Raw genomic sequence first — 13289 nt, 5'->3', positions numbered from 1 at the left:
CCCCGCTCCTGTGGGACGGTGTTTGTGTTCAGTGTGTTGGTTGTTTGTAGCTGGGATGTTTTCCATTCAGTTGTTCTCTCTTTCTGCAGGTGTAGGAGCAGATTCAGTGGATATTATCTTCTATTTTCACCATTTTCTATTTTCTATCATTTCCTCTCCTTTATTCTTATCTCATTCTCAAACTAACTTTTGCCTCATGTCTCTGCCTTTATCTTTCTTGTGTATTTCATAAACAAAATTTTAAATCATATCTAATACAGTTTAACACTGTTTCAAAAGTCCATTTTGTTTCCCTCCTGCAGTGAAAACCTTGCTGTACGGTTTTACACCAGACTAATGGCTACATTGGTTCATGTGTGGCTCTAAAACTAGAAATTATGTCACAAAGCAGGTCTGTGCATGAAATGTGTTTGTGGAGGTGAAATTGTGCAGGACTGAGGAGAAATATTAATGATGAAAAATTGCTTGACATGATCAATTAAAAATAATTGTTCTATTCATAATGTTTAAGTGGTAAAATTGAGCATTTTATATATTTTTTCATAATTTAAGTACTTAAATTTGGTCCAACCTGCTCATCGTTTAACCCAGTCTATATGCTCCCCTAAACCAGTCAACAAGCACATCTAAGCGCTAAAGAATGGAAAGTTGAATATGTGCAATGTTTTCATGGTAAACTTTATTTCTGTAAACTAATCCAAAGGGAGAGGAAGCTGTGAGCAGCTTAGTCAATGTTTATGCCTCTCCATGACCTCAGTGCTCTGAGCATACATGATCACTGACACACATGTGGTCTCCAGTCATCTCTAGACAGTTTGATGCTCGTCAAAGTTTTATGTAGACATTTTTGTCCAAACTATGAGGATTTTTTATTTTATTTTATTTTTTACCCAAGTTACACGTTTTAATAATTTCAATTAATACATGAAAGGGGACATTAATGGTCTTCTGATAATCAACCTTCTAAAGCTTTAGCCGTATAATAATTAATTTTAAATTCTTTGGCAGCCAGTCTGGGGTGTCTCTTTTACTAAATTACTGGAGAAAACAGACGATCATTTAGATCTTGTAAAGGGGTCAATCTGTATAACATAAGGTGTTATGACAATAGAAGTAACCTTTTTCAGGTTTGACTTTTAGAGCTAGACTAGAGTTTCCAATTTCCTAGTATAGATTAGCAATAAAATATCACAGAAATATCCTTTGTTGGCACATGACAGGGAAGAAGAGTCTGAAAGGCAGCATTGATGTAGTACAAATGTACAGAGCAGGTAAAAAAAAAATGCTAATAACAGCCAGAAACTAGTCAAATAACGGGACAGCTGTAAGAAACATTTCTTGATCACATAAAATATAAAACTGAGCAAATAAAAGTATGGTTGAGAAACTGAACTTTACACAATGTTTTTTTATGATCACAATAATCATAGTGTTTACCTCGTATTAGACTGAACTAAATTGAATGAAGATGCCTTTATTATTTGACTCTATGACTGGGCTGTATTGCAATTTAATCAAAATTGGGAATATTCAAAATCCTCCATGGGGAGATAAGAATAAAACGTTTGTTTCTTGCAAAGTGCCTTTTGATAGCATTTGCAAACAGGTGGTATTTCATTAAGTTGAAATGTAGAGAGCAACAAAAGCTTTTTCATGGATGCAACCAACAAACCATAATTACGGTACTAAAAACATAAAGGCATTTTTACAAAGCAAATTTTGGACATCCTAATTTAACTCCTTTCAGTCAAGATTAACATTTTAAAAGTCTTTATATTGTGTGATGCTAGCTTGAGTAAAAATAACCCTTAAAGTGTTAAACAGTTAACACTGTAAGAGAGTTGGACAAAACTCTTAACATTTTAAATTTAACACCTATCAGGGTTAAATTAGTATATAGTGTAAAAAGTTAACATCACGCACACTGGTGTTCCCACTTATCAATGTTTAAGGACAAATATAGCTGAGTATCATTAGCATAACAGTAATTGATCACATAGTCACAACTTCTCTGGGGCATGCTGTCAGAAGCAAAGCTGGCCCTCTGAAAACTCTCAACACTAAACCAAGGCAGGGACACAAAGACTGAGCTGCGATTCAAACAGGCAAACTTCAAGTTGCAGCACAATCTTCTGCCTCCTATGCTGATATTTTTCTTAGCTCATATGCTTTAAGAAATAAGAGTTCAGAGATGGGCTGGCAGTCTTGGAGAAAGTTTGTTCATTGTTTATTTTAAACAACCCTTAACAGAGTTGCTTGAATTTAACACTGTGGGTTGACATCAACTCTTTGGAGGAACTAACTCTCATATAAAAACACAGGAAATTTAACACATTGATTCTGCTGTGCACCTAATGGAAAAACAATTAAATGGTTGTTATATTTATTTTGTAAATGTCTTCTCAACTATAGAAGAGATTTCACAAAGAAGCATTGCTACAAACAGATTTACCAAACAAAATTGGTTTTCATCTTGAATAAAGGTGCCATTAATCCAGGATCCCTAGCTACTCAGCTTAGCCATCGCCTGTTGAGTATTTGGCAATTTAGGATTTAATTCAGGCAACAAAGAACAAGGAATAACACCTCATTCCTCTACTGATACCAAAAGCTGAGATTTTAATGTTTCTGGAAAAAAATATTCTAAATGATGTACATGGAATTTGATGATTGAAAACGATATGTCATATCAGGGCTACAGGGAGATCAAAAATACCATACTTATAATAAAGAAAATATAAAGAAATTTACAATTATAAGCAATAAACTGTTTAAACTAAACAAATATGGCTGCAGTTTTCTCAACAGGTGTGATTTAAAGAGCAAGAGTGCTTAAAACTCAGCCACTTCTTTGTTTTCCGTCCAGATTCCTTTGTGACTGGTATTTACAGATTTAATTGAAGGCAGTTAAGAAAAAAAAAAATCTTTGTGATCACTCACAGCATAAGCGGGTTGATGCCTTGCATCAAGCTCAGAAGTGAAGACGGATCATTACCCGTTCCACGTGTTAACTCCCCGCAGTACGTCATCCAGAGCCCAGATGAACAACCTTTTCTCTTATGTCAGACACATCTGCTGCCCAGATGTGCTCCATCCAGCAGATGCCTTTTCTACACCTTAAACACCTATTTTATATCCAGCGCATGAAAGACTTATTCTTTTAACTCAGCAATCTTCATAAAGTATTTCATAGAAATTGTATTGCTCTATGGTTCACCGTGATTTATTAAATTTTTATATAATTTGGCAAAAGCTGAAGTCAATGCAATTCAGCATTTTTTTTGTTTGTAAAAACTATGATTTCATCAGTAAAAGCAACAACCATAAAAGTCATTATGATTTGCTGATATTAATAATAATAATAAAGCATATCAAAGTGCTGCTCATGGAGATGCTGAGAAAATATATATGCTTTCTGCAATTTTTACTAAAAAATCTTGATAGGGGTTGTGTGTAACTGATTCCAGCTCCCTTAACGTGTTTATCCCTAAACAAGAACGAAAGAAGAGGGTTAACCTTTTGTCCTGTTTTGGTAAAATATGAGAGCAAATCTTACACACCACTCTGAACCCCAGCCCCTGAATGAAACATGGAAATGGAGGCATAATGTGGCAGGGATGCTTTTCTGCATTAACAGAGAAGGTGGTTATAATGTATGATAAGTTGGATGGAGCTAAATAGAGGACAATCCTGGATAAAAAAAAAAAAAAAACAGGTTAGAGGTTATATAACACTTGATACTGGACACTTTTCCTTCCAGCAGTGAAGCTACCTGCATAAACTGGACTGGAGTGGGCATGCAGGTGGCGCAGTGTTTGGCGCGCATGACCCATGTGGCCTTAGTCCTCGACGCGACCTTTGAAGTGCATGGGGGGGGGACTCTGTGGCTGCATTGTTGAGCAGCAACTTGATAATAGCTGACAAGAATAGGTTGATTAAGCTAATTAGGAAGGCCCGCTCTGTTTTAATACTGAGAATCTGTTCAAACCTATAAAATCAATAATTACATACAGGCTCAATTTAGTCTGATTAAGAGTGAGCTATTTTGTTAAAAGGAACAGCATATATCTCAGTCTCTATATGTGCAAATCTGACAGGAAGAAACCTCAAAAGTTTTTAATGTGACCAAAGCTACAGGTGGTTTTTCAAACATTGGGTCAATGAGGTTAATTACAAATGCAGATCAGTGCTTGTATCATCTGTCCTTCCTTTTCAAAATGATGTACCACATTGCGTTGGAACATAATAGGACTACTTTCTAAAATAAAATAAAGATCTGATGCATAAAACCAAACAAAGTTGTAAAATATCTGGAAGGGAAAAAGGCTTTTTATATTTCCACCACTACTAAAGAGTCCATATCAATATTGTTGTGATTTTGTTTTATTTAGTAACAGATACTAAAACGTCAATCTATCTTTCTTTTTGGAAATGTTGTCACAGCTGGGAGATTTGTAATCCACTGCTTCAATACAGGGTTGATGGAGCAAAATGAGTAAGAAAGTTTAAATTAACCTACAATCATTCCCATTTGCCATCCAGGATGGAAGTAAAATCTTCTCCTACGGCTGAGTATTTTAGCCATAATAATATTTATGTTATCATAAGTATAAAATAATCGTAATGGAAATTGGAATAGAATGAGACAGAAATTTTTTTTTTTGAAAAGACAAAAGGTTTGATAGAATTAATCTAAAATGAGAATTCTAAATTGGGGGGAAAACTGCATTTGTTAAAGTCGACATTAAAGTCGGCTACTTCTTAAATCTTTTTACTTTATCACTTTATTCTCACAATGTTTTAATTTTCACCTGGCAATATTATGATTTTATTGTAATAAAATAACTTATGACAATATTTTCATATAATTATTACTTAATTTTCACAATTTCATAATATATATCTTCCTACGGCCCTAATGCTCCATTATACTCTCCATCAACAACGTCTTAGTCAAGTTTTCACCTTTTAAATCTAGAGGTATGGTGCAGATTGTTCTAGTGTGTAGCGCATGTTTACTTCCTGGTTCCTGAGCCAATCATAGAGAAGTTCAGGATTTGGTATTTTATATTAGAAAGCAAGCAGCTGCCTACAAGCATTGTTCGGGGTGCTACCTACTGTATGTGTTTTTTCTGTTGTTATGATTTAAAAACACTAGGTGTCATTATTATTACTTATTGCTCCTTTAACTGGAAAGCTACCACAAGGTTATGGTGACACTTGACGTAAAACACACATTGTCTTATTTTTTTTCCAAAGAAATTATACATGGGATTTGAGATATGCACTTTTATACTTTAACAAAGCCATTGCTTACCCTTGCTGATTATATGGGGAGCAGTTGGTTGAATTACTGGGGTAACTCTTCTAAAATTTCTATCTGTTTTGATATGACTCATTGACTATTTGACTTGTATTATGTTGCAATATGGATTGAAACACTAAATGTAATATTATTAGAGACAGGATTAGCTATTTAAGCCAAATAATCTGAGCAGGTAACATTAAAACAAATAGCTAACCAGGAGGACCCGGTGCAACCAATACAGGCCCTTCCACAATCAGCATCATTGTTATCAGTGGAAAATACTCAGCAAATCACATAGCATTAGGTTTTGATTTTAAAAAGCTGTCAAAGAAAAATATATTACACATTCATATCTTTGATAGATGTTGATGTAGTTTTTTTTCACCTTCAGCCAAAAGTAAATGAGAAAAGCATCACTCAAAATATAATGATAAAAGAATTTGGGTTTTTTTAAAGATGTTTTTTATTTGTAGTTTATTTTTAAAAAATGCAATTGAGAATGATAATAAAACTAATCTCCACCCTTTTTTTCAAATATTACATTAATCATTCCCTTCTTTTGCAGGCTGATCAGCTTTTATCCTGTTATGATCCAGTTTCTGTCCACTAATCCTTAGCTCTTTCCACACATTCACCATCACACACAAGTCTGGACTCCAGCAGGACTGCTCCAAAACATGTTGCACTGATGATTTTGATAGATATATATCTTTATTTTTTTTTTTTTTTTTTCACCAGAGAATGAATGTCTTCAAATTAATGGTTGAAATGTTTTTTTTAAACAAAAGGGCGGAAAGTAAATGTAATCCTAATTATTTTTGACAGATTTAAAGGTAAAGACTTAAATATTGACTGTAAAAACATTTTTGGAGCATTGTTTAAAATAGGAGAAATTTTAGATGTACAGTATAATACAGTATACAGTATAAAACTTTCCTTTTTGATAAAGATTATAGTCAGAGTGGCTCAGATTATCCTGAGCTATTTCTATGGTTATGCTGCTATAGGCTTAGCCTGCCGGAGGACATAGGTACCCCTTTTCATCATTCTGCTTCATCCTGTCTCTATTCTTCCATTTTGCAGTATTTGTTAGATGAACCTCTAAATTTATGCTCTCCAATTTTTTCTCATCATAGTAGCCTATTCTGCCCTGTTCCTGTTTGGCTGTGACACTATCCTGGAAGATGATAAAATATCAGCTGGGCTGCTATAATCAACACTTTAGATCAAAGATAGAGTTTGGCCTGTTTTTCCATGTTTAATAATCATTCTCTTAAAGATATAGCTATTGGCTCAGCTTTTACTGTTACTAACTGTATGTGCTCTCTTTTTGACATGATCTTGGCATTGATGCCTGGCTTAACGGTTCATTCCTTTCACCTGTCTAGCTCCGCCCTGTTTCTCATCACTGTTCATCTGTGTCACCTTCTCTTGTCTCTATTCAAATTTCTTGCTCCCAGTCATCAGTACCAGATTTTTCAAACCATCTATGAGAGTTCTCTAAAGTACCTTGTTTGTTGTTCTTATTCCCTACTCCTGACCAGTTCTACCTTCAAACCTTTGAGCCTGCCTGTTCCTGTTTCGGATTTGTTTGCCTGACCTGCCTTCGGACTCCTGCTGGTTTCTGCCGGTGGACTGAACCTGGAACTGTCTCCTGACTTTGACTTGGATTTTCCCTTCGGAGCTCTGATCTTCTGGCCTGGACTCCTGTTGACCTCTTTTAGACGAGCTTTGCCTTCTGAAAACTCCTGCCTTCTTCCGTCCGCTTAGATTTTCTCATCAGCCAATTTAGCAGCCTTCTAGGCTTTGGCTCCTGAAACTCTCTTGGCGGCGTCTGTGGGAAATCATCCGGCTGGATTCCACTCCTTCTTCTGGGCAGAGACAGAACTCTAAAACCAGGTTAGTGACTCAGATGTTCGTAATCGTCCTGCGTCAGATTTACATGGTCACTAACCTGATATTTCCCTCTACAGAGATTCCGGCCTTTGACGCCCTACCTGCTGAGTCACAGATCCGACATCAATTGATAAACGCTTTTTTGAACCACATCTGTCGGTCTGCTTCAAATTCTGGGTCCTTAGTTCTGAGCCTTGAGACTTTTATCTCTTTTGGCATGAAATCCGGCTCAGGGCTCATCTGCTTAACATCAGTGCTTCTTCTTGAAACCATACTAGGATTCAACAGAAGGCCGCTCATACTTAGTCTAGTCTGTTGCTGGTTTCCTTGTGTTTTTCCTCTTCAATGTTGGTGTGAGAGATTGCTGTAAATTCAACAATACAATGCAAGGAAATGTCTACTGTCGCAGCATGCTCATCCAATAAGAACATTTCTTAAAGTCAAGGCCCTTATGCAAACAGTTGGTTACCCTTAGATAACTTTTAAAAAATCTGAATTGAATTGTATCTGTAAAATGCCTTGAGATGATATTTCTTGTGAATTGGCCCTATTTAAATAGACTAAAGAAATTATTGAAGTATTTCAGCTATTATGGGGATTTTCAGTCAAAGTGACAAATACCCCCTTAATAATTCTTCCCTGTCTTGAGCTGAGCTTGAAGCTGAGTAAAGGTGTTTTACTAACTCTATTCATTGATTTCAAATGTAGCGAAGCAAAGCTATTATGATCAATATAATTGCCTCTTTATCTAAATAAAAGCAAACAATGTTGGCTTTAGTTACCTTTTTCTGTCTCTGATTTAAGTGTTGTATTTTCAAAAATAGGATTTGGTCAGAATCTGACACTGCTGCTCCAGATGGGTTGGTTAGACATGAGAGCCAAAGGACACACTTCGTATTTTTCTGGCTGTGGGTAGCTCTGGTGTCCAGGGAGTGACAGGGGAGTACCTGCATAATGGTGCAAGATGTGTGCAAGAAGGTGTGTTATTCCATGGTTCCCTACCCACGCTGTTTGTTGCTCCTTGAAACCGGAGACCCTACTGTGTTTATAGGTGGGTCTGTGTAGGTGTGCAAAGATTAATCAACGTTGGATTTCTAACTATCTCTGATGCTGTAAGACTTTTTGCCATATAATAGACAAAACAACTCAGAACAAGAAATAAAACCACCAAGTCAATGCCAGATTGTCTCTGAGCAACCGAAACGCTGTATTAACTGCAGAGGGGGTGCAAGGGCAGACCCCCCAAAACCCAAAACCCCCCTAAACGAGCCTGCTGAGTGAGGAAAAAGTGACAAACGGTCATTCATCTGCACCTGGGAGCACAGAAACACATCTCAATGTGTACAAAGACACTCTTCTCTGACATTCAGGCATGCAGACTGCAGACATGAACTTTAACACACTAGTCTGAGAGTAAAGCCGAACACCCCACCCCCCCACACCCCCATCCCTGGGCACATGGCCAACACAGTATGAGGGAAATACCTCTGCCGCACCCTGAAGCCTGATCTACAACAAGACCACATCAATGCACCCCAGCACAAGGAGGCCATTATGACAGAGAATTTATGTTTCCTATAATCAGTATTAATGCTGCCATTTCATATGCAGTTGAATGGAAATATGGGATTTATTCAGTCTTTACATGCCTGTAAATTGTTTCTCCCTAAATTAAGGTTTGCAGAGCAAGGAAACATTTTTCACAATTTGCAGTTATAACAAACTTCATTATACTTTATTAGGATTTTATGTGGTAGAACAGCAAAACGTAGTTTATTTACCTAATCATTTAGAGTAATCTAAGGTATGTTTTCCCAGCCTCTACAGACTGAACATTTTGCTATTTGTTATTGTAAAAGAGCTCAAGCTCAGTTATACCGGATAGAGCTCATCTATGAATGGTGGTTTTTATATGCTGGGATTGAAGTAGGTCTGGACTTTGACTGGACCGTTCTAACAAATACTGAATAAAAGATGGTTCCCCAGGTGTTTTTTTCATTAAAACGGTAAGCTGAGGGTTATATGCCTTGTTAATTTTCCTCTACATATAGTGTTCTCAATGCAGACCAAGAGGTTAATTTTGATCCCCTCTGACCATGGCAGCTTCTTCAAAGTTTTCTCCTCTACATTGTTTCTAAAACACTGGAAATGGGATCCCCTCTGGTTTGCTTTTAACAAAGCTCTTCTACTTGCCCCTCTTTTACAGAGACCAAATTTGAGGAATTCACAACAAATAACTTATCTGTCAACAGATTTAGCCGCCTGAGCAGTGTAACTCTGTTGCCTCAGCTTTTTAGGTCTGTGAGCATGTTTCAGTACATCTCCACTTATGTCATTGATTTTCAATCTTTAGATTACTGACAGGACAGTGTGGTGTTAGATGTTGAAGGTATAGTATTTTCATAAACACTGCTTTAACTTAACATATTTCCCACTGACCAAAATGCCATGTCTTCACTATTTTTATTTGTATAAGACTTTGAAAACCTTTCAGAAATTTCTCCAGGCATCAATGCTTTTTAGATTTCAGTTTTTAATATGAAAAAATAATTATGATTCAACAGAGACTAAGACTTAAGAGTATTATCTGAATCATAACAAGAAAAACATTTATTTATAATTTCATGCATTTTACTGCATCAGTTGCATTAGAGATAGTCAACTTGAACTCCTTTTTTTCTCCACTTGCTGGTGCTCCTTAATGAGTCAGGAGGTTTTAAGATATCAGTAACCATACTCTCAGGTTCGATTTGTTTGCAGTTTGTGTTGTGTAAGACCAGAAGTCATCAAGCATTCGATGATCTTGTTCTAAAAAAGTTGTTTATCTGCTCAAGAAATTTCAGAGGTCACCATTTATCTCTTATTCTTTCAGATAACCAAGCATGCATATTTGTCATTATGCAGGTTTCAACGCAAATGTTTCACGCAAACTTACGTCTTACGTCTTAGCAAAATGTGATGCTGCAGATGTGATCTATGGTGCACATTGCACGTTTGATCTCCACAGCTTTGGATCAGTTTGCATGAGAGATTAGTGAGATTCAAGTGTCTTAAGGTTAAGCACTGCAAACAGTGAGGTCAGATGTGTAAGGATTGTTCTTGTGCGTGAGAAGGATGTTTAGATATCAATTTTGCATTCCTTTTTCAGAGCAGCAGAAGGTGCCTGAAAGTGTGCAATGACACTTCTGTGCAATGTTTTTGTCTCATTCCTCTTCGATGGACTGGCGACCTGTCCAGGGTGTACCCCGCCTCTTGCCCATAGACAGCTGGAGATAGGCACCAGCACCCCTCGCGAACCCACTTGGGATAAGCGTGTTAGAAAATGGATGGATGGTCTCATTCCTGTGATCGATGCTTCCTGTTCTTTAGATTGATTTCAGCTTCAGTTTATGATATAGATCAACCAGTTATTGAAACTAACATACAGCTGTTTGATACAAAATGCATAACGACAATATCAACTACATCAATCACTCTTAAAATCCAACTTTATATTTCTACATGGCAAATAATTGAGTAAAAAAAAAGAGTAATCATGCATGCTGCTGCTTCTGTGTAATTGAATCATTAATTGAAAGTGGCTTTCAAACCATGTTGTTCCCATTCTGACCAAACAGCAGCCTTGTTTACAGATGAGGGCAGCTAATGTTGTACATGCTTGTTATAGAGTTCACATACCAATGATTCCTGAGTGAATATGTTTCCCTGTGTTTAAATGCCATTGAAATGTTACTTTGATCTAAACCTGACAAGAAGACACTCATGGGAGGCCAACACCATCTAATGTAGCTTTTAAAGTTTAAATTTGCCAATGCATGACATCATGGTGCTCTGTTTACCTGACATGAGGCTGAACGCAGTGAAAATTTCCCATGACCATACTGTCATGGTTTCATCCTGTCCATTCATGTTAGGATTATCAGGTTAGTGTTACTACAAGTCATTATTTAAGGAAAGCTTCAAAATGGGTTTCTTTCTGATGCACCAGCTCATTTGTATGTACATCCTTTAACACTGCTGCGTAATTTTGTTTGCAGTGTTTCGCATTTAGCAGAGCCAAGCATTGGGGGAAATAGGATTATTCTGTCACAAATTCTACATCAAAAAGAAAACATCAAAGCGGTATGACAACATAAACCTCTTACTAATACGGTTTTATGACACCAAACAGCAGGCTTATGAATTGATGCCAGATCCTCAGCTGACACCAGCTTCTTAGTGTTTCACTGGATACAAGCCATCAAGCTCCATCTTTTTATACTAACCCACTTAGCCATGAATTAAGATTTACACTATATGCATCAATTTATAAATATTTTTATTGCAGTCTTTTGAATTTGGTTTTTAATGTGTCATTCTTATCATGCAGACAGTTTGGTTAAAAGGTTTTCCATCAAAGGAAACCAAGTAGACTGTATTGTGTCATTGATTGATAGAATCAAATCCTCCTGGATTAGCATGTAGCAACAGTAGAAAGTGGTTTTCTTTGTCGTTTATTTCGATTCTCTCTTATCTAGGTATGCATGTAGCGACCGCGGCTGCAGAAATTCCTGTGCAAAATAGTTGTGTCATTGCCTACAAGCAATCATAAAAAATAAAAATCTTTGATAATTTATTAATTGCAGCTTAAAGAGCAAAGGTCCTTTGTAGCAACTAATAATTTAGAGTACACAAACCTGTTTTACTATGCACAAGTCACAAATTAACTCCTCTGCCCTGTTTGTGCAAATTGCTATTTGCCTAATACAAACTGCATTGAATCTTACCACTATATAATCTACATAATATCAAATTTGTCCTTGCACTGCTCTGAACTACCAAATCAATGCATTTTGCACCATGGTTTTCTCCCACGCTGTTTACATTTGATCACTGCTGCACTTTATGAAATGAAAATATTAATTTCACTGCTAAGCTGCTGCTCATTTACTGCCTGAAAGCTGTAGAAAACGAAATTTCATTGAAGTTGTATAAGTCTAAGTCATAACTTCTGTAAGTAGATGAGAGACCCGAGCAGAACGATTAAGAGTCATGAAAATGCTATGGGATCAATCAAACAAAAAAACCTCAGTAATTGAAGTGACTTTTTTTTTTTTTTGCAGTTAGGGTCACCACCTCATCACCACTTGTTTCAGCCTGGACATGCCTTGTTAGCATCATCCATGGCTTGTGGATTGGCCTGCTCTGTCTTAAACTAGAGAAACACTTCATCTGAGCTTCTTCTTTGAGAAAAAATGTCAATTTGACTGGATGGAAATGCTCCTGAATTGACAAAATGTTTTAAAAGGTGTTTTATTTTGTTATAAAAGCCAACAAGTACACCACCTTGGAACCTGTTTCTTATTTATTATTCTCTCTCTCTTAATTTCAGTCCTTATGACTTCCTTTTTACCTAAGGTTGTCATTCAGAACTCTTTTTAAAGTGCTTTATATAAATCAATTATATTTCAATGTAATTCTGTGTAGTTACATAGAATTCTAAGGATGCCTCTATACAGCGTTTGAGCTCTTTCAGCTGAACAGTGGTGACTTATTATAAGATATTTAACAGCACCCCTTCCTATTTTCCTACAGGTGTTTTTGTGTGTTTTGGGAGAAAGTTGTTTACACACAAATTTCAGTTACCTTTAACTCTCAGTGTCCGGGTCTAGGACAGATAACTGCAGTTCAAACAGTAAACTGAGCAGAGACAAGCAAAAAATAAATACAACATGAACTAGATTTAAAGTACGAAGAATGAAAGTGCCTATATTTTTCTTTCTTTGAGTTGAGTGGATCCCAGTTTTAAAGAAGTTAGATAAAGTTTTTTTTTTTTTAGTTATTGAGGAATCAAACTTTAAAGACTCTTTTAAAATGTTTACTGCAATGAAGATAGGAGAAGTCCAGATCTAGAGGTCTAGATCCAAGCAATGTCTTTGTTTACTGAGGGGGTAATGGGAGTTTGGCTACCTGGGGCCTGTTTCAGAAAGGAGGTTAAGGGAAAACTCTGAGTTTGTTAACCCTGAAATGAGGGAAACTCTGGGTTTTCTGTTTCAGAAAGGGAGGTAAGTTAAACCTGAGAAAGCAGAGTAAGTCAAGCCCGTTT

The sequence above is a fragment of the Cyprinodon variegatus genome, unplaced genomic scaffold (genome assembly GCF_000732505.1).
Source record: "Cyprinodon variegatus isolate N-32 unplaced genomic scaffold, C_variegatus-1.0 Scaffold47, whole genome shotgun sequence".
Classification (NCBI taxonomy): domain Eukaryota; kingdom Metazoa; phylum Chordata; class Actinopteri; order Cyprinodontiformes; family Cyprinodontidae; genus Cyprinodon; species Cyprinodon variegatus.
Note: the sequence above shows the minus strand (reverse complement) of the source record.